Source organism: Gossypium raimondii, chromosome 7 (assembly GCF_025698545.1).
Source record: "Gossypium raimondii isolate GPD5lz chromosome 7, ASM2569854v1, whole genome shotgun sequence".
Taxonomy (NCBI): domain Eukaryota; kingdom Viridiplantae; phylum Streptophyta; class Magnoliopsida; order Malvales; family Malvaceae; genus Gossypium; species Gossypium raimondii.
The window spans coordinates 7,792,230-7,797,500 of record NC_068571.1 but is presented as its reverse complement, the minus strand read 5'-3'; positions in this window follow the sequence as shown (position 1 = coordinate 7,797,500).

Genomic DNA, 5,271 nt, shown 5'->3' with positions numbered 1-5,271 from the left:
CTTATTTTCATTGTCTGTGATATAAAAGGGTATTTATAGCCAGCATGTTTTACTTTTGCTTTTTTCTCTATGTTCTCTCCTACATCATTAAGAAATTTCTTTTAAGTTATCTTGTAACACCTCAAAGTTGGTGGATCTATAAAGAAGGTATGAAGATATGAATCTAGCGCGCTATGGTTGTGTAGTCCGTCAATTTATAGGTTTTGGGAAAATTAAAGTTCGCATATCAAGTATTCGCCTATAGAAGTATCTAAGGATTTCATTTAGGGGTATTCTTCAATTGAAGAAAGAATACGACAAATAAAGGATACACCTCAGAGTTTTGACTAAACATGAAACGCTTACTAAATATATGGGAAAGTTGTAAAGGACTAAATTGTCTTTAAGACCTTGCCCTACAAGAGTTTTCGCCAAGATATAGTACGCCCTAAGTATATGCAGCTTGTCTATAAAAACTTTTTATCAAAAAAACCTTGATGGTTCATCTACCCTTTTTATTACTAATGGTTTGTCCATGAGTGCTTCGTCCACAATGATGAGTGGTTTATCCACAATGTGGTGTAAAGGTAGAGGAGTTATGGAGAACTCCTACTGTGATGTGTAGTGGTGGAGTAGGAACTTTACTTTTTTCTATTCAACTGAAATTGCATTGCATTGCATCGACACGCATAAGCATGCTCGAAAGAATTGTCAAAAATTATTCTATATTGTGTGATTGTAACTGTATTAAAATATGTTATTATGTATGTTTAGTTTATTGTTCTGCACTGATTTTCTTGTGATGGAACTCACTGAAATTCATATCTCACTCCCCTTTTATTTCTATCTTTATAGATAACCCACCAGGTTAGGAAGCGGACATGGCATCCGAAGGGTCTCGGCTGGATTCTATTTATTAAAATAATTTGGATTCATCATTTGATATTTTTAATATTCAGAAACTACATTGTTCTATTTTGAATTGTGGCATGGGACATAGGATTTGGGTTTTTTTATATATATATAGCATGCATGACATTTAGTTTTAGGATATCAAATTATGAATATTAATTAGTTATACATTAACTTCAGTTTTTATTAAAATTGTTGGACAAAACACATTAGCGAACAAAAATATATAATAAAATAAAGTGAATAATTTATATTTAAATTACCGGATATGAAAAACACAATAAATAACATAACAAAAGCCAGAAATCAAAAAGAAGAAACGAGTTTTACTAGATGTTGAGGCCTATTTTACACAGTTTCCTTAAGACAGATTAGACCGCTCCTACGATACTTGGAGAAACGTTGGTCGAATGTCTCTTAGAATACAACAACACGATGATCAAAGCAGTAGCACCTCTGTAGTGATTAACGAACAAGCGTTGTCTTTTTCTATCACCAAAACATTGGAAAACATGGAGAGGAAAAGAGTAGAATTTTGGAGAGAAAATAATCTTGGTATGAGAGAGAGTGATTGAGCAAAAAATTTTGAAGAAGTCTTAGTCTTTTATATGCATTCAAAGTGGAGGAATTTTGGAAATATCCATGTATAAGGAGACAAAATCTGCATTTAAAATGGCATTTCGCGTGGCATGCGTCGTGCGGGTGCGCCCCAACTCTGACGGGTTTGGATTTACACCCTCATACACGCGAGGCAGTATTCCAAGTTTAGTCATTCAATCACTCTTAAAGTGAGTTTCAAGCTTAGTCATTACAAATTAAATTAAATAATATAAGATAATTGTGCTAAATAAACAAACATTTTTTTTGTGATCCTGAACGTAATCAACGAGGGTATGATGGTTATGATTCACGGAAAGAGCGAGAGAAGAGAACCGTCGCTCGAAGAGGATGATGATTCATCCTATTCATGCACGAGTGTCCAACTCCCCACCCAATCAAATTCCAAATTATGACATGAGAAGAACATCATCCCACGTGGTCTGTGCTTCACGCCACCATGTCCCACGTGGGCTCCATTTTGGTGGGGCCCTTCCCCACCGCCCAAGCTAATCCCGGGTTGGCCATCCCTACTTTTAATTATCAGAGCCACCTCCCCAATCTGCAAAACGACGGAAATGGAACTATAATTTTCTTTATTTTCAACGTACTTATAAAATATTTTTCAAAAAAGTATGAATAAAATTGTGATATTGCTTGGCCTAAGAGGCCAATCTTTTGCAAATCTCGAAGTCGGGAGGCACAATAAAAACTTGGAAAGTTTTTTCAAGTGTCTGCTTTATAAAATTATTGAAATGCATTTATTCGTACTTGCCTTATTTATCGACAATTTAAATATTATTATTTCATGAAAATGTCCTTCCACCGATTTCAATGACAAAACCAATAATTACTACTTTTTATTTTCAATTATGTCGCGGTTCACATGTTTATTAGGGTTTAGGTTGAGGTTAAAACTTTCGACTCTCTACTCGTAACGCTTAAAGATGTAGGGTTTAGGTTGAGGTTAAAACAATCATGTAATGTAAGGATACCTGAAAAGTTGTCATTAGTGTAAGTGTTTATGACTAGGGTTGTTTAAATTCATGTTGATGTCAAGCTTGAATAACCCATTTTACTAAAAAAATAAATGAAGTCCCAAAGGGCATTGGGAATCCTATCAAAGATGGGAAAATTTTTCAAAATTTTAACCTAAAAAAGAGGTGGAAAGTCTTAGTCCAAATAATCAGCCACATCAGAATTTGATTCGTTTCTTTCAAGCAAATTATACCTATTGGCTGCAATATCTTTAAGTGGAATGGTCGGCCAAACTTTTCCATATCAGCTTGATTCATCTCTAAACTTGATTATTCTTTTTTATTAATATTAAATTCCACAACTTGAACTTTAATTTTTTTAATTAATTAAAAAAATTGTCACCTTTCAAGCTGAAAAAGAAAAAAAAAACTTAATTATTATCACTAGTATTAAATTTCTAAACTTGATTTGTCCTAAATTTGAAAAGGGTCTCCTTCAATTCATATATGTAGTCATGAAGATTATAACTTAGCTGAAAATGGCCTCCATTATTTGGCTTATTCAATCAAAAGTTTACAAAACTAGTGCAAATTTAATATGATAATGTCTACAAGTACTAAATACGAATTGAGTAAAATTTTTTGACTAAAATAAATTACGAATTGATGAATTATCATTTTAAAAGTTCTTTTAACCATTTCTTTTACTGAATTAAAAAGGTTTTATTAATCATATATATTACAAATTACCCATTAAGTAGCCAAATTACAAATTTTAATTCAATGTAGTGTACATATAGGGAATATATATTACAAAGCTATTTGCATATAACATATGCGAAAAATTTTGTACTATAATCAGGGGTAAAATAGGAGGGGCTTGTAGGTCTCTTTGTCTTAAAATGAAAAATTTTCTATTTAGTGATTTAAAATTTTAAAAGTAAAATATAAAAATTTTATTTAATCCTTTAAAATTATAAAGATATAGACTATTAAAATGATGAAATTACAATTTTACTATCATAAAATTATAATTTAATTTCTAACCCCTAACAAAATTTTCTGATTTTGCCCCTAACTGTAATATTTGTATGAAAACATTTTCCTTTTGCATTTAATGATTTCTTTAATTCAGTCCAAGAAAGAAATTTATTAATTGCATATGCGAAAGTTAGTCCTTGCCTAGTGATATTAAAGGAAAGAAACATAAAATCAATAAATTACTTTTTAAAGCAAATAGTAAAAATAAGGAAAAACTTTCTACGATAGTCTATAATTCAAAAAAGAAATAATAATCTTTAACCATTGAATTTTAAAATAACATCAGAATAATCTATTTATTTAATTTAATAAATAATAATAACACATATATTAATATTAAAATTTTATTGAGCTTAGTGTCACAAATCAATAAAAATTTCTTACAAAGTAAATTATATTATTTTGAGGGTGTTTTATTATTTTATATATTTTATACAGACATATAGAAATATAAATACACATAATAAAATTTGAATCCAAATTTTTAATTTTTAACATTTATAATTTACTATTCAACCAAAATTTTATTTATTATTTATATCAAATTTTATAAATATATTTATCAGATAATGCGATTTTTTTACCTATATATAGATGACATAATCTACTTTAAATTAAGTCCTAAAATAATATATCATACCAAAAAATTCTTAAAATGAATCTGATAATACTTAATCCCTTTTATAAAAAATCTTAACCCCTTATATATTTTAATATTAATATCATTATAAATATAAATCTATTGAGCATATGTTTTAAACCAATTAATGTCGAAAAGCGGTAGTAAAACTCATTACACTTTTTAAGTAGAACGATGTTCGAATCTTGGAGAAGAATTTGTTAATAAAAACAACCATAAATCTCAAACATAAATCATAAACTAGAATTAAAAATATTAAAATAAAATATCATCATAATCAATTTCATTAAACATCATTAACATTTTCATTACAAAATCTAATTAATTCATTAATTACAATTTTCTTTCTATAATTTCCTTACATTCTAATATTGTAGACTAGACTTTAAAGGGTAAATTAGAAAAAAAGTCATTTTAAAAGTTAATTAGGATTTAGGTCATTTTTCCCTCTAAATTTAGGAAAATATGACGATTTTGAAGAGAGAAACAAAAACGTGTCTTGTAAAAAACGTTTTCTCGATGTGTTTGAACCGCGTTTACATAATTACATGTGTAAATAAAGGAGTTATTAATTAAAATATTTTAACATAATAATATATATAAAAGATATATTATATAATTAAATATTTATTATTTTATTTATATAAATAAAATAGTTATTAATTAAAAGATGAATTAAAAACTTGAAAAGAATATATTTATTAATTAAAAACATTAATTAAAAATAAAAAAATAAAAACACCATGAAATAAAAATATTTCAAAAATCAAGAATAAAACCACTAACATTTATCCGTCTATATTAAATTATTAAAAAATGTTTTTTGTAGAATACGTTTTCAAATACGTCAGCAGAAAACGCTTACTGTAAAACGTGTTTTCTGTTTTGTTTTTTTCAAAATTCAACTATTTCCTAAAATAAAAAAAGCTTAAATCCGTAATTAACTTTTAAAAACAAGACTTTTTATTTTCTAATTTACCCAGACATGCTAATTAGTAATTTACCTTGTACATGTTCAAAAATAAAAAGAAAAAAACAAAAGTTTACCTTGTACTGGGTAAGATGAGTTGTCGAAATCCAAGATTCTTCAATGGCATTGGCACCCACCACCCTCTCCTCTCTCTC